This window comes from Pseudophryne corroboree, unplaced genomic scaffold, assembly GCF_028390025.1.
Source record: "Pseudophryne corroboree isolate aPseCor3 unplaced genomic scaffold, aPseCor3.hap2 scaffold_663, whole genome shotgun sequence".
Lineage (NCBI taxonomy): Eukaryota > Metazoa > Chordata > Amphibia > Anura > Myobatrachidae > Pseudophryne > Pseudophryne corroboree.
Window position 1 is genome coordinate 232,941 of NW_026970250.1, and position 23,201 is coordinate 256,141.

At 46.5% G+C, this 23,201-nt stretch overlaps 22 non-coding genes and 1 pseudogene across 22 annotated transcripts; 21 read left to right on the forward strand and 2 right to left on the reverse strand.

Moving 5' to 3' along the window:
* The first annotated feature begins 497 nt into the window (after window positions 1-497).
* On the forward strand, window positions 498-661 carry LOC135036879 (U1 spliceosomal RNA). Its single transcript, XR_010231506.1, has one exon. It is a non-coding gene; the product is annotated as a U1 spliceosomal RNA (small nuclear RNA).
* Window positions 662-813: 152 nt separating this feature from the next.
* LOC135036872 (U1 spliceosomal RNA) lies at window positions 814-955 on the forward strand (annotated as a pseudogene).
* A 692-nt stretch (window positions 956-1,647) lies between these two features.
* LOC135037022 (U1 spliceosomal RNA) lies at window positions 1,648-1,811 on the forward strand. The gene has a single exon (XR_010231638.1). It is a non-coding gene; the product is annotated as a U1 spliceosomal RNA (small nuclear RNA).
* A 152-nt stretch (window positions 1,812-1,963) lies between these two features.
* Window positions 1,964-2,126, forward strand: LOC135036930 (U1 spliceosomal RNA). Its single transcript, XR_010231552.1, has one exon. It is a non-coding gene; the product is annotated as a U1 spliceosomal RNA (small nuclear RNA).
* A 674-nt stretch (window positions 2,127-2,800) lies between these two features.
* LOC135036995 (U1 spliceosomal RNA) lies at window positions 2,801-2,964 on the forward strand. Its single transcript, XR_010231611.1, has one exon. It is a non-coding gene; the product is annotated as a U1 spliceosomal RNA (small nuclear RNA).
* A 972-nt stretch (window positions 2,965-3,936) lies between these two features.
* LOC135036994 (U1 spliceosomal RNA) lies at window positions 3,937-4,100 on the forward strand. Its single transcript, XR_010231610.1, has one exon. It is a non-coding gene; the product is annotated as a U1 spliceosomal RNA (small nuclear RNA).
* A 152-nt stretch (window positions 4,101-4,252) lies between these two features.
* LOC135036908 (U1 spliceosomal RNA) lies at window positions 4,253-4,415 on the forward strand. Its single transcript, XR_010231533.1, has one exon. It is a non-coding gene; the product is annotated as a U1 spliceosomal RNA (small nuclear RNA).
* A 671-nt stretch (window positions 4,416-5,086) lies between these two features.
* Window positions 5,087-5,251, forward strand: LOC135036909 (U1 spliceosomal RNA). Its single transcript, XR_010231534.1, has one exon. It is a non-coding gene; the product is annotated as a U1 spliceosomal RNA (small nuclear RNA).
* A 152-nt stretch (window positions 5,252-5,403) lies between these two features.
* LOC135036883 (U1 spliceosomal RNA) lies at window positions 5,404-5,566 on the forward strand. Its single transcript, XR_010231511.1, has one exon. It is a non-coding gene; the product is annotated as a U1 spliceosomal RNA (small nuclear RNA).
* Window positions 5,567-6,240: 674 nt separating this feature from the next.
* On the forward strand, window positions 6,241-6,402 carry LOC135036997 (U1 spliceosomal RNA). Its single transcript, XR_010231613.1, has one exon. It is a non-coding gene; the product is annotated as a U1 spliceosomal RNA (small nuclear RNA).
* A 153-nt stretch (window positions 6,403-6,555) lies between these two features.
* On the forward strand, window positions 6,556-6,718 carry LOC135036875 (U1 spliceosomal RNA). Its single transcript, XR_010231503.1, has one exon. It is a non-coding gene; the product is annotated as a U1 spliceosomal RNA (small nuclear RNA).
* A 674-nt stretch (window positions 6,719-7,392) lies between these two features.
* Window positions 7,393-7,556, forward strand: LOC135037029 (U1 spliceosomal RNA). The gene has a single exon (XR_010231644.1). It is a non-coding gene; the product is annotated as a U1 spliceosomal RNA (small nuclear RNA).
* Window positions 7,557-7,708: 152 nt separating this feature from the next.
* Window positions 7,709-7,871, forward strand: LOC135036898 (U1 spliceosomal RNA). The gene has a single exon (XR_010231523.1). It is a non-coding gene; the product is annotated as a U1 spliceosomal RNA (small nuclear RNA).
* A 674-nt stretch (window positions 7,872-8,545) lies between these two features.
* On the forward strand, window positions 8,546-8,709 carry LOC135037030 (U1 spliceosomal RNA). Its single transcript, XR_010231645.1, has one exon. It is a non-coding gene; the product is annotated as a U1 spliceosomal RNA (small nuclear RNA).
* Window positions 8,710-8,861: 152 nt separating this feature from the next.
* LOC135036899 (U1 spliceosomal RNA) lies at window positions 8,862-9,024 on the forward strand. The gene has a single exon (XR_010231524.1). It is a non-coding gene; the product is annotated as a U1 spliceosomal RNA (small nuclear RNA).
* A 674-nt stretch (window positions 9,025-9,698) lies between these two features.
* LOC135036851 (U1 spliceosomal RNA) lies at window positions 9,699-9,862 on the forward strand. Its single transcript, XR_010231479.1, has one exon. It is a non-coding gene; the product is annotated as a U1 spliceosomal RNA (small nuclear RNA).
* Window positions 9,863-10,014: 152 nt separating this feature from the next.
* Window positions 10,015-10,177, forward strand: LOC135036900 (U1 spliceosomal RNA). The gene has a single exon (XR_010231525.1). It is a non-coding gene; the product is annotated as a U1 spliceosomal RNA (small nuclear RNA).
* Window positions 10,178-20,037: 9,860 nt separating this feature from the next.
* Window positions 20,038-20,201, forward strand: LOC135036860 (U1 spliceosomal RNA). Its single transcript, XR_010231488.1, has one exon. It is a non-coding gene; the product is annotated as a U1 spliceosomal RNA (small nuclear RNA).
* Window positions 20,202-20,353: 152 nt separating this feature from the next.
* Window positions 20,354-20,516, forward strand: LOC135036894 (U1 spliceosomal RNA). Its single transcript, XR_010231522.1, has one exon. It is a non-coding gene; the product is annotated as a U1 spliceosomal RNA (small nuclear RNA).
* A 674-nt stretch (window positions 20,517-21,190) lies between these two features.
* On the forward strand, window positions 21,191-21,354 carry LOC135036852 (U1 spliceosomal RNA). The gene has a single exon (XR_010231480.1). It is a non-coding gene; the product is annotated as a U1 spliceosomal RNA (small nuclear RNA).
* Window positions 21,355-21,506: 152 nt separating this feature from the next.
* On the forward strand, window positions 21,507-21,669 carry LOC135036901 (U1 spliceosomal RNA). The gene has a single exon (XR_010231526.1). It is a non-coding gene; the product is annotated as a U1 spliceosomal RNA (small nuclear RNA).
* Window positions 21,670-22,497: 828 nt separating this feature from the next.
* On the reverse strand, window positions 22,498-22,660 carry LOC135036877 (U1 spliceosomal RNA). Its single transcript, XR_010231504.1, has one exon. It is a non-coding gene; the product is annotated as a U1 spliceosomal RNA (small nuclear RNA).
* A 152-nt stretch (window positions 22,661-22,812) lies between these two features.
* On the reverse strand, window positions 22,813-22,976 carry LOC135036854 (U1 spliceosomal RNA). Its single transcript, XR_010231482.1, has one exon. It is a non-coding gene; the product is annotated as a U1 spliceosomal RNA (small nuclear RNA).
* Window positions 22,977-23,201: the final 225 nt, after the last annotated feature.

Here is a 23,201-nt window from a genome sequence, read left to right on the forward strand (position 1 = left end):
TACTTGCCGTACAGAGCAGCTCTGGAGCTGTTACAGTGCCCAGCTGCTGCAAGAAATCAGCTTGAATGCTTCAGGGGCTGGGGCATAGCCAACATGAGCCCCACACCGAAGGAGGGTGGAGGTGTTTAATGCGAACTAGGGGTCATCCAAGCGCCGCAAAAGGCCGCCATGCCCTGCACGCCCCTTTTCTCTTTTCATATACAGACGAGGGTTGAAGCCAACTTTGACCCACTGCTTGGATGACATCACCGTATGCAAATCCATCTGCTGCAGGCCTTCCCCCAGGAATGCTTGCACTAGTTGTTGCATTTGGTTTGTTGTCTGGGGGTGCTTCATTATTAGGCAGCCTTCTGCCCTCCCATGTTCATCTGAAAATTTGTGTTCTCCCTGCAGTTGTTGTCCCCAGATGAGAGTTCCCTTGTGCTGCCTCAGTTGAATCTCCTTTACTTGACAGAGATGTGCCTGAGCAGCGGCCCTCCCCAGCCCTATCCCAAATCATACTTATTTTGCATAGGAGATACCATGGTCATGAAGATTGTTCTCCCAGGGTGAGGTTCATTCATTGCATTCTGGGTATGCTGACCCCTGTGATTTCCCCAAATGTGGGAAACTCGACTGCATTATTTGTGGTAGTGGGGGACTGTGTTTGTGCTTTCCTCTGGTCAGCTCTGGTAAAAGTCAGATTTATTTGTCTCAGATCTTCCTCTAGCCTTGTTCTTCTTTCGAGAGTTCCCTTGTGCTGCCTCAGTTGGATCTCCTTCACTTGACAGGGGGGTACCCGAGCAGCGACCCTCCCCAGCTCTAGCCCAAATTCTACTTACCTGGCAGGTGAGATACTATGATCATGTAGGTGCTTCTCCCAGGGCAAGGCTCACCCATTGCACTCTGGGTGTGCTGCTCCTGCGATTTCCCCAAATGTGGGAAACTTGACTGCATAATTTGTGTTTCCCCTGGTCGGCTCTCATATAATTCAGATCTCTTTGTCTCAGGTCTCTCTCCAGCCTAGTTTGCTGTCTGTTTCAACTTCTCTTTTCTTGAGCCGCTCCCTTCTATGCCCTTGCGCACTATCCTGACTTCTCCTGTCTGCTTACTTTGTGCCTTCCAATGCACAATGCAAACTACAGGTAGTGCTGCAGGGCCCACACCCTTTTGCTTGCCGTTCAGAGCAGCTCTGGAGCTGTTACAGTGCCCAGCTGCTGCAAGAAATCAGCTTGAATGCTTCAGGGGCTGGGGCATAGCCAACATGAGCCCCACACCGAAGGAGGGTGGAGGTGTTTAATGCGAACTAGGGGTCATCCAAGCGCCGCAAAAGGCCGCCATGCCCTGCACGCCCCTTTTCTCTTTTCATATGCAGACGAGGGTTGAAGCCAACTTTGACCCACTGCTTGGATGACATCACCATATGCAAATCCATCTGCTGCTGGCCTTCCCCCAGGAATGCTTGTACTAGTTGTTGCATTTGGTTTGTTGTTTGGGGGTGCTTCAGTATTAGGCAGCCTTCTGCCCTCCCATGTTTATCTGGAAATATGTGTTCTCCCTGCAGTTGTTGTCCCCAGATGAGAGTTCCCTTGTGCTGCCTCAGTTGAATCTCCTTTACTTGACAGAGATGTGCCTGAGCAGCGGCCCTCCCCAGCCCTATCCCAAATCATACTTATTTTGCATAGGCGATACCATGGTCATGAAGATTGTTCTCCCAGGGTGAGGTTCATTCATTGCATTCTGGGTATGCTGACCCCTGTGATTTCCCCAAATGTGGGAAACACGACTGCATTATTTGTGGTAGTGGGGGACTGTGTTTGTGCTTTCCTCTGGACAGCTCTGGTAAAAGTCAGATTTATTTGTCTCAGATCTTCCTCTAGCCTTGTTCTTCTTTCGAGAGTTCCCTTGTGCTGCCTCAGTTGGATCTCTTTCACTTGGCAGGGGGGTGCCAGAGCAGCGACCCTCCCCAGCTCTAGCCCAACTCCTACTTACCTGCCAGGTGAGATACTTTGATCATGAAGGTGCTTCTCCCAGGGCAAGGCTCACCCATTGCACTCTGGGTGTGGTGCCCCTGCGATTTTCCCAAATGTGGGAAGCTTGACTGCATAATTTGTGTTTCCCCTGGTCAGCTCTCGTATAATTCAGATCTCTTTGTCTCAGGTCTCTCTCCAGCCTAGTTTGCTGTCTGTTTCCACTTCTTTTTTCATGAGCCCCTCCCTTTTATACCCTTGTGCACTATCCTGACTTCTCCTCCTGTCTGCTTACTTTGTGCCTTCCAATGCACAATGCAAACTACAGGTAGTGCTGCAGGGCCCACACCCTTTTACTTGCCGTACAGAGCAGCTCTGGAGCTGTTACAGTGCCCAGCTGCTGCAAGAAATCAGCTTGAATGCTTCAGGGGCTGGGGCATAGCCAACATGAGCCCCACACCGAAGGAGGGTGGAGGTGTTTAATGTGAACTAGGGGTCATCCAAGTGCCGCAAAAGGCCGCCATGCCCTGCACGCCCCTTTTCTCTTTTCATATGCAGACGAGGGTTGAAGCCAACTTTGACCCACTGCTTGGATGACTTCACCGTATGCAAATCCATCTGCTGCAGGCCTTCCCCCAGGAATGCTTGCACTAGTTGTTGCATTTGGTTTGTTGTTTGGGGGTGCTTCAGTATTAGGCAGCCTTCTGCCCTCCCATGTTCATCTGAAAATATGTGTTCTCCCTGCAGTTGTTGTCCCCAGATGAGAGTTCCCTTGTGCTGCCTCAGTTGAATCTCCTTTACTTGACAGAGATGTGCCTGAGCAGCGGCCCTCCCCAGCCCTATCCCAAATCATACTTATTTTGCATAGGAGATACCATGGTCATGAAGATTGTTCTCCCAGGGTGAGGTTCATTCATTGTATTCTGGGTATGCTGACCCCTGTGATTTCCCCAAATGTGGGAAACTCGACTGCATTATTTGTGGTAGTGGGGGACTGTGTTTGTGCTTTCCTCTGGTCAGCTCTGGTAAAAGTCAGATTTATTTGTCTCAGATCTTCCTCTAGCCTTGTTCTTCTTTCGAGAGTTCCCTTGTGCTGCCTCAGTTGGATCTCTTTCACTTGACAGGGGGGTGCCCGAGCAGCGACCCTCCCCAGCTCTAGCCCAACTCCTACTTACCTGCCAGGTGAGATACTATGATCATGAAGGTGCTTCTCCCAGGGCAAGGCTCACCCATTGCACTCTGATTTCCCCAAATGTGGGAAGCTTGACTGCATAATTTGTGTTTCCCCTGGTCGGCTCTCGTATAATTCAGATCTCTTTGTCTCAGGTCTCTCTCCAGCCTAGTTTGCTGTCTGTTTCCACTTCTTTTTTCATGAGCCCCTCCCTTTTATACCCTTGTGCACTATCCTGACTTCTCCTCCTGTCTGCTTACTTTGTGCCTTCCAATGCACAATGAAAACTACAGGTAGTGCTGCAGGGCCCACACCCTTTTACTTGCCGTACAGAGCAGCTCTGGAGCTGTTACAGTGCCCAGCTGCTGCAAGAAATCAGCTTGAATGCTTCAGGGGCTGGGGCATAGCCAACATGAGCCCCACACCGAAGGAGGGTGGAGGTGTTTAATGCGAACTAGGGGTCATCCAAGCGCCGCAAAAGGCCGCCATGCCCTGCACGCCCCTTTTCTCTTTTCATATGCAGACGAGGGTTGAAGCCAACTTTGACCCACTGCTTGGATGACATCACCGTATGCAAATCCATCTGCTGCAGGCCTTTCCCCAGGAATGCTTGCACTAGTTGTTGCATTTGGTTTGTTGTTTGGGGGTGCTTCAGTATTAGGCAGCCTTCTGCCCTCCCATGTTCATCTGAAAATATGTGTTCTCCCTGCAGTTGTTGTCCCCAGATGAGAGTTCCCTTGTGCTGCCTCAGTTGAATCTCCTTTACTTGACAGAGATGTGCCTGAGCAGCGGCCCTCCCCAGCCCTATCCCAAATCATACTTATTTTGCATAGGAGATACCATGGTCATGAAGATTGTTCTCCCAGGGTGAGGTTCATTCATTGCATTCTGGGTATGCTGACCCCTGTGATTTTCCCAAATTTGGGAAACTCGACTGCATTATTTGTGGTAGTGGGGGACTGTGTTTGTGCTTTCCTCTGGTCAGCTCTGGTAAAAGTCAGATTTCTTTGTCTCAGATCTTCCTCTAGCCTTGTTCTTCTTTCGAGAGTTTCCTTGTGCTGCCTCAGTTGGATCTCCTTCACTTGACAGGGGGGTGCCTGAGCAGCGACCCTCCCAAGCTCTAGCCCAACTCCTACTTACCTGCCAGGTGAGATACTATAATCAGGAAGGTGCTTCTCCCAGGGCAAGGCTCACCCATTGCACTCTGGGTGTGCTGCTCCTGCGATTTCCCCAAATGTGGGAAACTTGACTGCATAATTTGTGTTTCCCCTGGTCGGCTCTCGTATAATTCAGATCTCTTTGTCTCAGGTCTCTCTCCAGCCTAGTTTGCTGTCTGTTTCAACTTCTCTTTTCTTGAGCCGCTCCCTTCTATGCCCTTGCGCACTATCCTGACTTCTCCCGTCTGCTTACTTTGTGCCTTCCAATGCACAATGCAAACTACAGGTAGTGCTGCAGGGCCCACACCCTTTTACTTGCCGTTCAGAGCAGCTCTGGAGCTGTTACAGTGCCCAGCTGCTGCAATAAATCAGCTTGAATGCTTCAGGGGATGGGGCATGGCCAACATGAGCCCCACACCAAAGGAGGGTGGGGGTGTTTAATGCGAACTAGGGGTCATCCAAGCACCGCAAAAGGCCGCCATGCCCTGCACGCCCCTTTTCTCTTTTCATATGCAGATGAGGGTTGAAGCCAACTTTGACCCACTGCTTGGATGACATCACCGTATGCAAATCCGTCTTCTGCAGAACTTCCCCCAGGAATGCTTGCACTAGTTGTTGCATTTGGTTTGTTGTTTGGGGGTGCTTCAGTATTAGGCAGCCTTCTGCCCTCCCATGTTCATCTGAAAATATGTGTTCTCCCTGCAGTTGTTGTCCCCAGATGAGAGTTCCCTTGTGCTGCCTCAGTTGAATCTCCTTTACTTGACAGAGATGTGCATGAGCAGCGGCCCTCCCCAGCCCTATCCCAAATCATACTTATTTTGCATAGGAGATACCATGGTCATGAAGATTACTCTCCCAGGGTAAGGTTCATTCATTGCATTCTGGGTATGCTGACCCCTGTGATTTCCCCAAATGTGGGAAACGCGACTGCTTTATTTGTTGGTAGTGGGGGACTGTGTTTGTGTTTTCCTCTGGTCAGCTCTGGTAAAAGTCAAATTTCTTTGTTTCAGATCTTCCTCTAGCCTTGTTCTTCTTTCGAGAGTTTCCTTGTGCTGCCTCAGTTGGATCTCCTTCACTTGACAGGGGGGTGCCCGAGCAGCGACCCTCCCCAGCTCTAGCCCAACTCCTACTTACCTGCCAGGTGAGATACTATGATCATGAAGGTGCTTCTCCCAGGGCAAGGCTCACCCATTGCACTCTGGGTGTGCTGCCCCTGCGATTTCCCCAAATGTGGGAAACTTGACTGCATAATTTGTGTTTCCCCTGGTCAGGTCTCGTATAATTCAGATCTCTTTGTCTCAGGTCTCTCTCCAGCCTAGTTTGCTGTCTGTTTCAACTTCTCTTTTCTTGAGCCGCTCCCTTTTATACCCTTGTGCACTATCCTGACTTCTCCTCCTGTCTGCTTACTTTGTGCCTTCCAATGCGCAATGCAAACTACAGGTAGTGCTGCAGGGCCCACACCCTTTTACTTGCCTTACTGAACAGCTCTGGAGCTGTTACAGTGCCAAGCTGCTGCAAGAAATCAGCTTGAATGCTTCAGGGGATGGGGCATGGCCAACATGAGCCCCACACCGAAGGAGGGTGGAGGTGTTTAATGCGAACTAAGGGTCATCCAAGCGCCGCAAAAGGCCGCCATGCCCTGCATACCCCTTTTCTCTTTTCATATGCAGATGAGGGTTCCAGCCAACTTTGGCCCACTGCTTGGATGACATCACCGTATGCAATTCCGTCTTCTGCAGAACTTCCCCCAGGAATGCTTGTACTAGTTGTTGCATTTGGTTTGTTGTTTGGGGGTGCTTCAGTATTAGGCAGCCTTCTGCCCTCCCATGTTCATCTGAAAATATGTGTTCTCCCTGCAGTTGTTGTCCCCAGATGAGAGTTTCCTTGTGCTGCCTCAGTTGAATCTCCTTTACTTGACAGAGATGTGCATGAGCAGCGGCCCTCCCCAGCCCTATCCCAAATCATACTTATTTTGCATAGGAGATACCATGGTCATGAAGATTGTTCTCCCAGGGTGAGGTTCATTCATTGCATTTTGGGTATGCTGACCCCTGTGATTTCCCCAAATGTGGGAAACTCGACTGCATTATTTGTGGTAGTGGGGACTGTGTTTGTGCTTTCCTCTGGTCAGCTCTGGAAAAAGTCAGATTTCTTTGTCTCAGATCTTCCTCTAGCCTTGTTCTTCTTTCGAGAGTTCCCTTGTGCTGCCTCAGTTTGATCTCTTTCACTTGACAGGGGGGTGCCCGAACAGCGACTTTCCCCAGCTCTAGCCCAACTCCTACTTACCTGCCAGGTGAGATACTATGATCATGAAGGTGCTTCTCCCAGGGCAAGGCTCACCCATTGCACTCTGGGTGTGCTGCCCCTGCGATTTCCCCAAATGTGGGAAACTTGACTGCATAATTTGTGTTTCCCCTGGTCGGCTCTCGTATAATTCAGATCTCTTTGTCTCAGGTCTCTCTCCAGCCTAGTTTGCTGTCTGTTTCCACTTCTCTTTTCTTCAGCCGCTCCCTTCTATACCCTTGTGCACTATCCTGACTTCTCCTCCCGTCTGCTTACTTTGTGCCTTCCAATGCACAATGCAAACTACAGGTAGTGCTGCAGGGCCCACACCCTTTTACTTGCCTTACAGAGCAGCTCTGGAGCTGTTACAGTGCCCAGCTGCTGCAAGAAATCAGCTTGAATGCTTCAGGGGATGGGGCATGGCCAACATGAGCCCCACACCAAAGGAGGGTGGAGGTGTTTAATGCGAACTAGGGGTCATCCAAGCACCGCAAAAGGCCGCCATGCCCTGCACGCCCCTTTTCTCTTTTCATATGCAGATGAGGGTTGAAGCCAACTTTGACCCACTGCTTGGATGACATCACCGTATGCAAATCCGTCTTCTGCAGAACTTCCCCCAGGAATGCTTGCACTAGTTGTTGCATTTGGTTTGTTGTTTGGGGGTGCTTCAGTATTAGGCAGCCTTTTGCCCTCCCATGTTCATCTGAAAATATGTGTTCTCCCTGCAGTTGTTGTCCCAAGATGAGAGTTCCCTTGTGCTGCCTCAGTTGAATCTCCTTTACTTGACAGAGATGTGCATGAGCAGCGGCCCTCCCCAGCCCTATTCCAAATCATACTTATTTTGCATAGGAGATACCATGGTCATGAAGATTTTTCTCCCAGGGTGAGGTTCATTCATTGCATTTTGGGTATGCTGACCCCTGTGATTTCCCCAAATGTGGGAAACTTGACTGCATTATTTGTGGTAGTGGGAGACTGTGTTTGTGCTTTCCTCTGGTCAGCTCTGGTAAAAGTCAGATTTCGTTGTCTCAGATTTTCCTTTAGCCTTGTTCTTCTTTCGAGAGTTCCCTTGTGCTGCCTCAGTTGGATCTCCTTCACTTTACAGGGGGGTACCCGAGCAGCGACCCTCCCCAGCTCTAGCCCAACTCCTACTTACCTGCCAGGTGAGATACTATGATCATGAAGGTGCTTCTCCCAGGGCAAGGCTCACCCATTGTACTCTGGGTGTGCTGCTCCTGCGATTTCCCCAAATGTGGGAAACTTGACTGCATAATTTGTGTTTCCCCTGGTCGGCTCTCGTATAATTCAGATCTCTTTGTCTCAGGTCTCTCTCCAGCCTAGTTTGCTGTCTGTTTCCACTTCTCTTTTCTTCAGCCGCTCCCTTCTATACCCTTGTGCACTATCCTGACTTCTCCTCCCGTCTGCTTACTTTGTGCCTTCCAATGCACAATGCAAACTACAGGTAGTGCTGCAGGGCCCACACCCTTTTACTTGCCTTACAGAGCAGCTCTGGAGCTGTTACAGTGCCCAGCTGCTGCAAGAAATCAGCTTGAATGCTTCAGGGGCTGGGGCATAGCCAACATGAGCCCCACACCGAAGGAGGGTGGAGGTGTTTAATGCAAACTAGGGGTCAGACAAGCGCCGCAAAAGGCCACCATGCCCTGCACGCCCCTTTTCTGTTTTCATATGCAGACGAGGGTTGAAGCCAACTTTGACCCACTGCTTGGATGACATCACCATATGCAAATCCATCTGCGGCAGGCCTTCCCCCAGGAATGCTTGCACTAGTTGTTGCATTTGGTTTGTTGTTTGGAGGTGCTTCAGTATTAGGCAGCCTTCTGCCCTCCTATGTTCATCTGAAAATATGTGTTCTCCCTGCAGTTGTTGTCCCAAGATGAGAGTTCCCTTGTGCTGCCTCAGTTGAATCTCCTTTACTTGACAGAGATGTGCATGAGCAGCGGCCCTCCCCAGCCCTATTCCAAATCATACTTATTTTGCATAGGAGATACCATGGTCATGAAGATTTTTCTCCCAGGGTGAGGTTCATTCATTGCATTTTGGGTATGCTGACCCCTGTGATTTCCCCAAATGTGGGAAACTTGACTGCATTATTTGTGGTAGTGGGAGACTGTGTTTGTGCTTTCCTCTGGTCAGCTCTGGTAAAAGTCAGATTTCTTTGTCTCAGATTTTCCTTTAGCCTTGTTCTTCTTTCGAGAGTTCCCTTGTGCTGCCTCAGTTGGATCTCCTTCACTTTACAGGGGGGTACCCGAGCAGCGACCCTCCCCAGCTCTAGCCCAACTCCTACTTACCTGCCAGGTGAGATACTATGATCATGAAGGTGCTTCTCCCAGGGCAAGGCTCACCCATTGTACTCTGGGTGTGCTGCTCCTGCGATTTCCCCAAATGTGGGAAACTTGACTGCATAATTTGTGTTTCCCCTGGTCGGCTCTCGTATAATTCAGATCTCTTTGTCTCAGGTCTCTCTCCAGCCTAGTTTGCTGTCTGTTTCCACTTCTCTTTTCTTCAGCCACTCCCTTCTATACCCTTGTGCACTATCCTGACTTCTCCTCCCGTCTGCTTACTTTGTGCCTTCCAATGCACAATGCAAACTACAGGTAGTGCTGCAGGGCCCACACCCTTTTACTTGCCTTACAGAGCAGCTCTGGAGCTGTTACAGTGCCCAGCTGCTGCAAGAAATCAGCTTGAATGCTTCAGGGGATGGGGCATGGCCAACATGAGCCCCACACCAAAGGAGGGTGGAGGTGTTTAATGCGAACTAGGGGTCATCCAAGCACCGCAAAAGGCCGCCATGCCCTGCACGCCCCTTTTCTCTTTTCATATGCAGATGAGGGTTGAAGCCAACTTTGACCCACTGCTTGGATGACATCACCGTATGCAAATCCGTCTTCTGCAGAACTTCCCCCAGGAATGCTTGCACTAGTTGTTGCATTTGGTTTGTTGTTTGGGGGTGCTTCAGTATTAGGCAGCCTTCTGCCCTCCCATGTTCATCTGAAAATATGTGTTCTCCCTGCAGTTGTTGTCCCAAGATGAGAGTTCCCTTGTGCTGCCTCAGTTGAATCTCCTTTACTTGACAGAGATGTGCATGAGCAGCGGCCCTCCCCAGCCCTATTCCAAATCATACTTATTTTGCATAGGAGATACCATGGTCATGAAGATTTTTCTCCCAGGGTGAGGTTCATTCATTGCATTTTGGGTATGCTGACCCCTGTGATTTCCCCAAATGTGGGAAACTTGACTGCATTATTTGTGGTAGTGGGAGACTGTGTTTGTGCTTTCCTCTGGTCAGCTCTGGTAAAAGTCAAATTTCTTTGTCTCAGATTTTCCTTTAGCCTTGTTCTTCTTTCGAGAGTTCCCTTGTGCTGCCTCAGTTGGATCTCCTTCACTTTACAGGGGGGTACCCGAGCAGCGACCCTCCCCAGCTCTAGCCCAACTCCTACTTACCTGCCAGGTGAGATACTATGATCATGAAGGTGCTTCTCCCAGGGCAAGGCTCACCCATTGTACTCTGGGTGTGCTGCTCCTGCGATTTCCCCAAATGTGGGAAACTTGACTGCATAATTTGTGTTTCCCCTGGTCGGCTCTCGTATAATTCAGATCTCTTTGTCTCAGGTCTCTCTCCAGCCTAGTTTGCTGTCTGTTTCCACTTCTCTTTTCTTCAGCCGCTCCCTTCTATACCCTTGTGCACTATCCTGACTTCTCCTCCCGTCTGCTTACTTTGTGCCTTCCAATGCACAATGCAAACTACAGGTAGTGCTGCAGGGCCCACACCCTTTTACTTGCCTTACAGAGCAGCTCTGGAGCTGTTACAGTGCCCAGCTGCTGCAAGAAATCAGCTTAAATGCTTCAGGGGATGGGGCATGGCCAACATGAGCCCCACACCAAAGGAATGTGGAGGTGTTTAATGCGAACTAGGGGTCATCCAAGTGTCAAAGTCAAAAATATTACATAGAGAGACCATATAAACTGCACACATATAAGTCGCTATACTTGCAAATATGCGCAGCGAGCACAGCAATATATGGAAACACACGCATTTGCTCGGACATGGCACAGAGATGGATTCGGCACTTGTTTCATACAGTACATGGTTATAATAATGAACAGCACCAGACATCATGGAGATTTAGAATTGGCTAATGAATTAATGTCATGGATGTGTATCATTCGAACCGAACCAGATAAACACATCATGTTTGGTATTGAAGCAAGCAGAATGAGGTGTGGGTTAGTTTGAGGCCTGTTGTGTTGTTGTGGGACATTGCAGCGGATAGATATGATTATATGTATAAAAGCTAAGATCATATTGTTAGAACAATGGATGCTCAAGACAACCTTTTACTAAGTTTTCAGGGCTGAACCTGATTAGCATATACAAAGGAGAAAGAAAGACCCCTCCCCCAGGTACTGGTCAAACAGGAAGGTAGTGGTCAGGTGTGGCCTCAGAGAACAGATGTAATGTAGCTACACTCACAGACACACACACAGCTACCTGGCACCAAGCAGCATGGCGGCTGAATCCCCAGGACATCTTCCAAACTAAAGGCTAAGTATTGAACTTCACATGGCTAGATAAGGAAACAGACAGATTGCTTTCTGGTTTTAAATAGGTTATTGTAACTTGGTTGTGTGATTGTTGGGTGTTTGTGGATACTCTGTGAAGTCCGTGATGAATTGGAACAGTATACAATCTGTAGCATAGTATTTGTGGTATTTGTTTGCCTATGGAGATTTAAAATAGATTGTGCTGGTTAGTTATAATATATATCCTGTTAATCATAAATACCACCATGCAGTTACGTTTGTGTTAATTACATTGTGATCTGGTCTTGTGATGAATATGCTCTGGTTATTGAGATACTGAAGTTGTTTGGGATGTGAAATTATGAGATGGTTCTAGGAAGTTGGATTACATTGTGAAAGGTGATTTAGATGGTTTGGAATTGTAAAATCAGAACATATGCATTGTTTTGAGGCTTGGACATTTTGGAATAAAGTGCCATGTGTTTGGACCTGCAAATCTAAAATGGCTGCTGCTGGATGTCTTCCCCTCCCCCTTTCAGCCATGTGGTGTGGTCTTTGGAATCAAGTGGAGGTTTCTCAAAATGGAGTCTAGCTTCCATCCCATGCTGTATTCAGCATTGACTAACTGCGCAGCGATTGTCTCTCACATGTGTAGTTTTATCTGCAACCATGTTGTCTCTTATTTAATGTTATCATGAGCCATTTCTCTCTATCTCTCTCTTCTTCTCTTCCCCTTCCATTTTCCCATAAATAGTAATTGTATTGTATTGTATTTCTAGTGTAGCTATTTTGGTTAGGAAGTCTTTGTTATATTGTAGTGTATCATTTGTACTGTTATCCCCTTTTTACCAGTATATTAGATATAATACAGTTAATAGGCTTTGGACCCTAAACCAGTATCTGTGTATTTTCTATAGTGTTAAGTGTTCACTTGAGCGTCGGTGACGCTCAAGCAGCTTTGTAGTTAGTCAGGTTACACAAGGTTGCACTTACACCCTGTATCCACATTAAGGTATTCTGTGTATTTCATTGTTAAAAGGTTTAGACATAAAGGTATAGCGTTGTGAGCGTCTGCGCTGCTGGTGATCTCCTCGTGGTCTCGAGCGTCTGCTACGCCATAGCGAATCATTACGTTAGTCAACAGCCAATAACGTGTCCTGTGATCTCTGGGCCGTGAGCGAACGTGACGCTTGAGCGTCTCGCCTACGGCTGAGCGATCGTTACGCAACTAGTGTACCCTTACGGTACTTCTTAAGTAAACAGCGTACAGTGTTCTTAGACCTCATAAAGGGTTGTTTATACGACAAAAGTATTTAGTATTGTCAATTGGGGGCCGTCCAGTCCTTCACATATCTGCACTAGGTAGATCAGCAGACATTATCCATCAGCAAAGGGCGGGATCATATTCCTTGCAGTGCTGATTGGATAAGCGTCTGTTTCGCTTAGTAAAGGGTGCTGAGGGAATCCGGGACCGGAGGTAAGAACAGTACGCTATTGTCTTTGAAAATCTGGTTTTTATTTCAATTTGGTGCCAACTACACACTCAGGCCTAGAATAACTTTAGGAGTTTTGAATGATGACTTTCTTTGTGACAAGAGGCCGCATGGTCTGTCCACCATTTTGTGTGACCCTCATGGAGGTGGAAGGGGGAGGAGCAGCGGCCATTTTGGGAAGGTCAAATTTTTTTTTTTTCTGAGCGGCTGGTTTTCAGTTGACTCAGGAAACAATCAGCCATCCACTGTCAAAAAGAAATCATCATTTAATGAGTTTTTTTTTAATGCATTTATTTAATCTATATCATAGTCAATCATAGGTAATAGTGATTGGTACTTATATGTAATATCTATATGCGTGTGCTTACATCAATGTATGTTATTAGATTAAATTTAGAATTGCATTTTCATCTGTGTAAGTTTCACATCTCACCTTCCTGTTTGCCATTTGCATTGATAACGTGCTGAGAAAAAACAAGCACACAGCATAGAAGATACTGTGTGGTGTTTGGTAAGCGTTTATATAGTGAAATATCGCTTATAGTAAGGCGATACAGAAGCCACAAGACAATAGCACACATTTGTTCAGTTTCCAAAATTTAGTTTAAATACCTTACTTTACTGTAACGCCTCTGGGGAGAGCTATCAGACTACGGGAAATGATTTTTCTGATCAGAAAACTATAAGAATGATAGTGGGTTGAAAACGGTATGAGTGTATTGAATCCCGCTTTGTGGACTTTGTGATCTATGTGATAAAACGGTATTGAATTCCGCTTTGTGGACTTTGTGATCTGTGTGATCTATGTGGAACGTGATGAGCACGATCTGAGTGAAAACGTGCAACAGAGTGTGATAAAGTTTTCGTTGTATTACGCTCTGGCTGTTTTGGAGCACAGTAGGGAGACTCCAATGATCCTACCATTTATGGGCAACAAGTGTCTATAAGTGGTACGATTGGACCGCACGGTTGTATGTGTGACCAATAACGCAACGTGATATGAGGTCGTATATCCATGCGTAAATCTTGCCCTCATACGTGTTGTAGGGAGCACATGCAAGCGTGATTTGTGTAAAGAAAAAGGAAGGGAATTTTCTCAGGAAAATCTCTAGAGATAGGGCCTGCAACGGCTACACGTGTCTGCTAGAAGGCGGAACGGGGATACCCGGAGCAGAAGAAGTTCAGTGGAAGAGCTTTAAGGATTTCCAACGAAGTTCTGTGTTTGGTGCATTTTAGGAAGTTTTTCTGTGTTTAAAAAGGTCCACAATGGCAGCCAAGTGCACAACACAGAGACGGTCGGAGGTCAGGATTCAGACTCCAGAGGCTTGCAGACCCCGAGGGTCTGCTCGGTTAGTAATGTGGGGGAAATATGGTCCCCACACTGAGACCTTTTGTGATGAATGGACACGAATGACTGCGGGGGATAAGGCACCATTTCCCGGGATAGGTAGTTTTGACTTAGAGGTGTTGCATAATTTAAGGCAAAGGATCAGTCTCATAAAATCCTGGAAACAACGAGTTAAACATGATGATTGTTTGCAGTTATGGCAACAGGAAAGTGAAATGCAAAGAAATGTAACTTACATATCTAACTTTCATCTTGAGAGGAGAGACATGGCATTGAAGAGGATTATGGTTGCAGAGAAATGGCACAATGTTGTACGATAAAAATGCACTTAGTAACTGTATTAAGAATGAAAGTGTTAAATGTAATAATGTTTATGAAAATTAAAGTGTAAAAATTACAAATGTTAACCTGTGCAAGTCGCACCCCATGTTAAACTTCCCTCAGGATTACCAACAAGAAAGTGAGCCCAGAACGATGTCGGCACCTCTTAAAGAAGCCATCCTACAAGACATCCAGGTGGACGCGACCAAATTGGTAAAGGCAATAATCAAACCCCCTAACGGAGGGTCAGGTGAGGTCGTGTCCACAGGTACGTACAATGTTTTATATCACGCACAAACAAATGTACCCCATATTGTAAGACCAAAACAAGGTGATGTGATTGAGTTTAGTCCTGTCAGGGTGATCACAGTCCCCAATGGGAAGACTGATGATCAGGGAACCATTCCCGTCAAGGACAGTGCAATGCGCCATCCCTGGTCCCGGACAGAATTGAGATCAATCATGTCTGATTACCCAGATCCTAGGAAAGATCTAACTGTATGATCAAAGATTCACAGAAGGCATACCAACTCCCTAGACAACGACATAATCATGGTATCCAAGGAATCAGGTAGGTACAGGGAAAGCGGTTGATGGTGATGAGCATCCAAGCGTTTGAGGAGGCATCAAATCAACCAAAACCCCAGGCCATTGGCACATGGAGGAACTTAAGGATTTGTGATCTGTGCAAAAGAGAAGGGCATTATGCCAGTAACTGCAACAGCCCACATAAAATCAGACCCCCTAGACATGAAAATGAGCAAAAGTTATGACACACCAAATTACAAGCAGGGATCACATAGGAAGAATTTTGAGCCACACCCATGATAGGTAGTCAAGAAAGGTGATCATACGACTGATGGTAAGCCTGAGGTAACGGTTAATAAATTGGGAGGTCATTCACTGAAGACACAGGAATGACCAGGTGAAACGTTGTAAATGTATCTGTGAAATTTTTTTTTTTTTCTCTCTCTCTCTATCCCCATCTCTGACGAGTATTGGTAAGAATTCACACATTGCATATCCACTTGGTCCTTGCAGAAGTCTACCAAACCCCAGCATGACCTCCGCCACAATGTATTTCTGGCCAGATACAGACAGTGGAGTAATGCAGGTGCTGGTGGGGAGGGACTGCTCAAGGAGACCATTAGACACGTAGATATGACAGCCTGATAATCTGACAATGTTTTTCTAATGCTAACAATGTTTTCTTAATGTTGACAATGTTTTAAAAATGCTTTGTTTCTCTTTTCCTATTGATGGTTAATGTCGAGTTATGTAATATATATATGCATATGAATTGTTCTCTATCTCTTGTTTTTTTTTTTTTTTTTTTCCTCTCTCTTCTCACTCATGTTTTCATGGTTTAAAGATGGTATGTCACCCCTCAGTTGGACCAATGGTAATGCCAGATTTTTTCTCCTTACAGAAAGATCGCCGGTTAGGAAGGAATATTGCATCACCAGAATGTTCGTTTGGAAGACTGAGAGATAGCACCTTTGAGAGGACAGCAGAACAAGAAGAACAACAAGACGAGAGAACTTATTATCGTAACAAGTTCTCTCCCCCTCAAACTGATTTCTTATACCCCCTTTACAAATTTCTTCTTTTCTCCTCCTGTAAGATGGACTTGCCCCAAGAGACTGTGATATGGATTTTCCTGTTGACCATGATGTTGACCAGAGCAGTCTGTTTCGGTGAGAGTACCAGTGAGGTCGAGAAAGGATCCAGAAAGGTCCTGATGACTGAGACGGAGGTGTAAATTTCCAATAGCAACCCAATCACCAAGCAAAGGCGAGTACCGGGCACGATCTAACAACCATGTTATTTGTAAACAATTGTGAAGGATTGTTAGTTCAAAAAGAAAACTGTATCTGTAGGCTCTGTGACAATGGTTGAGGATGGATGCATAAAGAAATGCCAATCCAGTTTTAATATCCATATGGACCGGCATCCATTGAGTGACTATCACTCCTTAGTGGGTAGTGTGTTAAATAAAACAGATTGTTGGGTATGCTCTCAAGTACCTCAGGGTCATAGTAAATCAGGGCTAGTACCATTTCCTTTAACGGTAGGGGAGGTACTTGAGCTAAAGGGTGGGAGACCGGTGGACAGGAGGTTTAATATCTCCAGCCCTCCTAGTTTGAAGCTCCACCAATACCATGTGGATAGGTCCCTATTATGTTTTAACATCTCCAATCCCCGAAAGCCGGGAAATTGGGAAGTGTCATGGAGCAACCAAACCATGACCTTTTCGCATAGAGCAGATAGAATGCCTACAGATACAGAGCTTGTACGCCACATAGCCAGTAGAGGAAAATCTTTCCGGTATAGGTATACCTTAGGAAATAGGATTACGAGAGTTGGAGAAGTATCACCAGGATACTGTGCACATATCGTACAAACTGATACGTGTACTAAACAGATGGGAGAGTTAGGGTTAGGAGAGTTCACATGGAAAATGTGTAACATGGTAATGACATATTCCGTCCCATATGTTCTCCCCGATGATGCATATTTCATATGCGGGAGAAAGGCGTATGAGCGGCTTGCCCCAAACTCTGAAGGATTGTGTTGTATTGGAAAAGTACTACCTGAGGTAATGAGTCTAAGGAGTGAGGAAACTGTAATTAACCTGGATTTGGTATATGACCCAATGATAGAAACCATGATGTGATGAAAATGCGATTATACGGTCCGTTTCTTTCACCTGTTTTTCTGCTTTTCTCCAAGATACAAAGACCCCTTGGACGAGGAAGTTAACGAGACGCTATACAGACAACAGACAAGAACCAAAGATGAAGTTTTGACGACCTATGATATGGACACTTGATGAACTTTGCCATGGATCCCCAGTTTCCCTAGTATTTTAAACTCACGCTAGCCCAACATTTTTTGTAAATCTGATGGCACTGACAAAGCTATTTGCTCATGCCCAAAGAGCAATACAGCGCAAAGAAGACGACTCTCAACAGATACCGAACAAAACTTCAACAACAGATGTACATTTCCCTGACATAGAATATCATTGCATTTTCCATAAGTGTTCTTTATCTTCATCTCTACAACCCTCAGGTAATGACACACATAGTCGATAGGGAATACAGGCACAGATATCAGCAACCACATACCTCCCCCATTCATGTATCATCAACTAAAATGTGCTCCCCCATTTTGTTACAACCACAGCCGAAATGAGCTCGGTAAAGTTTGACAGCCCATCCACAGACCCTTAGTACGGGATAAGAAGGAATTCAAATGTATACTTCGCAATACCTCGAAGCTTGATGTACAACACGTACGGCACGATGATACATGACCCCCCAAACATGGATTCATACACACATGCTTCTGCTATCTCACTAGGTCATACCCTCTTCACACCTTCTCCTCTCTCCTCCCTTACCCAACCATGGAAATGTATTAACCCCTGACATATATTTTTCTCTTTTTGAAATGTTTTAGGAAGTGGCAGTTATTGGTGACTGCCAAAGGGTGGACTGTCAAAGTCAAAAATATTACATAGAGAGACCATATAAACTGCACACATATAAGTCGCTATACTTGCAAATATGCGCAGCGAGCACAGCAATATATGGAAACACACGCATTTGCTCGGACATGGCACAGAGATGGATTCGGCACTTGTTTCATACAGTACATGGTTATAATAATGAACAGCACCAGACATCATGGAGATTTAGAATTGGCTAATGAATTAATGTCATGGATGTGTATCATTCGAACCGAACCAGATAAACACATCATGTTTGGTATTGAAGCAAGCAGAATGAGGTGTGGGTTAGTTTGAGGCCTGTTGTGTTGTTGTGGGACATTGCAGCGGATAGATATGATTATATGTATAAAAGCTAAGATCATATTGTTAGAACAATGGATGCTCAAGACAACCTTTTACTAAGTTTTCAGGGCTGAACCTGATTAGCATATACAAAGGAGAAAGAAAGACCCCTCCCCCAGGTACTGGTCAAACAGGAAGGTAGTGGTCAGGTGTGGCCTCAGAGAACAGATGTAATGTAGCTACACTCACAGACACACACACAGCTACCTGGCACCAAGCAGCATGGCGGCTGAATCCCCAGGACATCTTCCAAACTAAAGGCTAAGTATTGAACTTCACATGGCTAGATAAGGAAACAGACAGATTGCTTTCTGGTTTTAAATAGGATATTGTAACTTGGTTGTGTGATTGTTGGGTGTTTGTGGATACTCTGTGAAGTCCGTGATGAATTGGAACAGTATACAATCTGTAGCATAGTATTTGTGGTATTTGTTTGCCTATGGAGATTTAAAATAGATTGTGCTGGTTAGTTATAATATATATCCTGTTAATCATAAATACCACCATGCAGTTACGTTTGTGTTAATTACATTGTGATCTGGTCTTGTGATGAATATGCTCTGGTTATTGAGATACTGAAGTTGTTTGGGATGTGAAATTATGAGATGGTTCTAGGAAGTTGGATTACATTGTGAAAGGTGATTTAGATGGTTTGGAATTGTAAAATCAGAACATATGCATTGTTTTGAGGCTTGGACATTTTGGAATAAAGTGCCATGTGTTTGGACCTGCAAATCTAAAATGGCTGCTGCTGGATGTCTTCCCCTCCCCCTTTCAGCCATGTGGTGTTGTCTTTGGAATCAAGTGGAGGTTTCTCAAAATGGAGTCTAGCTTCCATCCCATGCTGTATTCAGCATTGACTAACTGCGCAGCGATTGTCTCTCACATGTGTAGTTTTATCTGCAACCATGTTGTCTCTTATTTAATGTTATCATGAGCCATTTCTCTCTATCTCTCTCTTCTTCTCTTCCCCTTCCATTTTCCCATAAATAGTAATTGTATTGTATTGTATTTCTAGTGTAGCTATTTTGGTTAGGAAGTCTTTGTTATATTGTAGTGTATCATTTGTACTGTTATCCCCTTTTTACCAGTATATTAGATATAATACAGTTAATAGGCTTTGGACCCTAAACCAGTATCTGTGTATTTTCTATAGTGTTAAGTGTTCACTTGAGCGTCGGTGACGCTCAAGCAGCTTTGTAGTTAGTCAGGTTACACAAGGTTGCACTTACACCCTGTATCCACATTAAGGTATTCTGTGTATTTCATTGTTAAAAGGTTTAGACATAAAGGTATAGCGTTGTGAGCGTCTGCGCTGCTGGTGATCTCCTCGTGGTCTCGAGCGTCTGCTACGCCATAGCGAATCATTACGTTAGTCAACAGCCAATAACGTGTCCTGTGATCTCTGGGCCGTGAGCGAACGTGACGCTTGAGCGTCTCGCCTACGGCTGAGCGATCGTTACGCAACTAGTGTACCCTTACGGTACTTCTTAAGTAAACAGCGTACAGTGTTCTTAGACCTCATAAAGGGTTGTTTATACGACAAAAGTATTTAGTATTGTCACAAGCACCGCAAAAAGCCGCCATGCCCTGCACGCCCCTTTTCTCTTTTCATATGCAGATGAGGGTTGAAGCCAACTTTGACCCACTGCTTGGATGACATCACCGTATGCAAATCCGTCTTCTGCAGAACTTCCCCCAGGAATGCTTGCACTAGTTGTTGCATTTGGTTTGTTGTTTGGGGGTGCTTCAGTATTAGGCAGCCTTCTGCCCTCCCATGTTCATCTGAAAATATGTGTTCTCCCTGCAGTTGTTGTCCCCAGATGAGAGTTCCCTTGTGCTGCCTCAGTTGAATCTCCTTAACTTGACAGAGATGTGCCTGAGCAGCGGCCCACCCCAGCTCTATCCCAAATCATACTTATTTTGCATAGGACATACCATGGTCATGAAGATTATTCTCCCAGGGTGAGGTTCATTCATTGCATTCTGGGTATGCTGACCCCTGTGATTTCCCCAAATGTGGGAAACTCGACTGCTTTATTTGTGGTAGTGGGGGACTGTGTTTGTGTTTTCCTCTGGTCAGCTCTGGTAAAAGTCAGATTTCTTTGTTTCAGATCTTCCTCTAGCCTTGTTCTTCTTTTGAGAGTTCCCTTGTGCTGCCTCAGTTGGATCTCCTTCACTTGACAGGGGGGTGCCCGAGCAGAGACCCTCCCCAGCTCTAGCCCAACTCCTACTTACCTGCCAGGTGAGATACTATGATCATGATGGTGCTTCTCCCAGGGCAAGGCTCACCCATTGCACTCTGGGTGTGCTGCCCCTGCGATTTCCCCAAATGTGGGAAACTTGACTGCATAATTTGTGTTTCCCCTGGTCGGCTCTCGTATAATTCAGATCTCTTTGTCTCAGGTCTCTCTCCAGCCTAGTTTGCTGTCTGTTTCCACTTCTCTTTTCTTCAGCCGCTCCCTTCTATAACCTTGTGCACTATCCTGACTTCTCCTCCCGTCTGCTTACTTTGTGCCTTCCAATGCACAATGCAAACTACAGGTAGTGCTGCAGGGCCCACACCCTTTTACTTGCCTTACAGAGCAGCTCTGGAGCTGTTACAGTGCCCAGCTGCTGCAAGAAATCTGCTTGAATGCTTCAGGGGATGGGGCATGGCCAACATGAGCCCCACACCAAAAGAGGGTGGAGGTGTTTAATGCGAACTAGGGGTCATCCAAGCACCGCAAAAGGCCGCCATGCCCTGCACGCCCCTTTTCTCTTTTCATATGCAGACGAGGGTTGAAGCCAACTTTGACCCACTGCTTGGATGACATCACCATATGCAAATCCATCTGCGGCAGGCCTTCCCCCAGGAATGCTTGCACTAGTTGTTGCATTTGGTTTGTTGTTTGGGGGTGCTTCAGTATTAGGCAGCCTTCTGCCCTCCCATGTTCATCTGAAAATATATGTTCTCCCTGCAGTTGTTGTCCCCAGATGAGAGTTCCCTTGTGTTGCCTCAGTTAAATCTCCTTTACTTGACAGAGATGTGCATGAGCAGCGGCCCTCCCCAGCCCTATTCCAAATCATACTTATTTTGCATAGGAGATACCATGGTCATGAAGATTTTTCTCCCAGGGTGAGGTTTATTCATTGCATTTTGGGTATACTGACCCCTGTGATTTCCCCAAATGTGGGAAACTTGACTGCATTATTTGTGGTAGTGGGAGGCTGTGTTTGTGATTTCTTCTGGTCAGCTCTGGTAAAAGTCAGATTTCTTTGTCTCAGATTTTCCTTTAGCCTTGTTCTTCTTTCGAGAGTTCCCTTGTGCTGCCTCAGTTGGATCTCCTTCACTTTACAGGGGGGTACCCGAGCAGCGACCCTCCCCAGCTCTAGCCCAACTCCTACTTACCTGCCAGGTGAGATACTATGATCATGAAGGTGCTTCTCCCAGGGCAAGGCTCACCCATTGTACTCTGGGTGTGCTGCTCCTGCGATTTCCCCAAATGTGGGAAACTTGACTGCATAATTTGTGTTTCCCCTGGTCGGCTCTCGTATAATTCAGATCTCTTTGTCTCAGGTCTCTCTCCAGCCTAGTTTGCTGTCTGTTTCCACTTCTCTTTTCTTCAGCCGCTCCCTTCTATACCCTTGTGCACTATCCTGACTTCTCCTCCCGTCTGCTTACTTTGTGCCTTCCAATGCACAATGCAAACTACAGGTAGTGCTGCAGGGCCCACACCCTTTTACTTGCCTTACAGAGCAGCTCTGGAGCTGTTACAGTGGCCAGCTGCTGCAAGAAATCAGCTTGAATGCTTCAGGGGCTGGGGCATAGCCAACATGAGCCCCACACCGAAGGAGGGTGGAGGTGTTTAATGCAAACTAGGGGTCAGTCAAGCGCCGCAAAAGGCCACCATGCCCTGCACGCCCCTTTTCTGTTTTTATATGCAGACGAGGGTTGAAGCCACCTTTGACCCACTGCTTGGATGACATCACCATATGCAAATCCATCTGCGGCAGGCCTTCCCCCAGGAATGCTTGCACTAGTTGTTGCATTTGGTTTGTTGTTTGGGGGTGCTTCAGTATTAGGCAGCCTTCTGCTCCACCCTCCTTTGGTGTGGGGCTCATGTTGGCCATGTCCCATCCCCTGAAGCATTCAAGCAGATTTCTTGCAGCAGCTGGGCACTGTAACAGCTCCAGAGACGCTCTGTAAGGCAAGTAAAAGGGTGTGGGCCCTGCAGCACTACCTGTAGTTTGCATTGTGCATTGGAAGGCACAAAGTAAGCAGACGGGAGGAGAAGTCAGGATAGTGCACAAGGGTATAGAAGGGAGCGGCTGAAGAAAAGAGAAGTGGAAACAGACAGCAAACTAGGCTGGAGAGAGATCTGAGACAAAGAGATCTGAATTATACGAGAGCCGACCAGGGGAAACACAAATTATGCAGTCAAGTTTCCCACATTTGGGGAAATCGCAGGGGCAGCACACCCAGAGTGCAATGGGTGAGCCTTGCCCTGGGAGAAGCACCTTCATGATCATAGTATCTCACCTGGCAGGTAAGTAGGAGTTGGGCTAGAGCTAGGGAGGGTCGCTGCTCGGGCACCCCCCTGTTAAGTGAAGGAGATCCAACTGAGGCAGCACAAGGGAACTCTCGAAAGAAGAACAAGGCTAAAGGAAAATCTGAAACAAAGAAATCTGACTTTTACCAGAGCTGACCAGAAGAAATCACAAACACAGCCTCCCACTACCACAAATAATGCAGTCGAGTTTCCCACATTTGGGGAAATCACAGGGGTCAGCATACCCAAAATGCAATGAATGAACCTCACCCTGGGAGAAAAATCTTCATGACCATGGTATCTCCTATGCAAAATAAGTATGATTTGGAAGAGGGCTGGGGAGGGCCGCTGCTCATGCACATCTCTGTCAAGTAAAGGAGATTCAACTGAGGCAGCACAAGGGAACTCTCATCTTGGGACAACAACTGCAGGGAGAACATATATTTTCAGATGAACATGGGAGGGCAGAAGGCTGCCTAATACTGAAGCACCCCCAAACAACAAACCAAATGCAACAACTAGTGCAAGCATTCCTGGGGGAAGGCC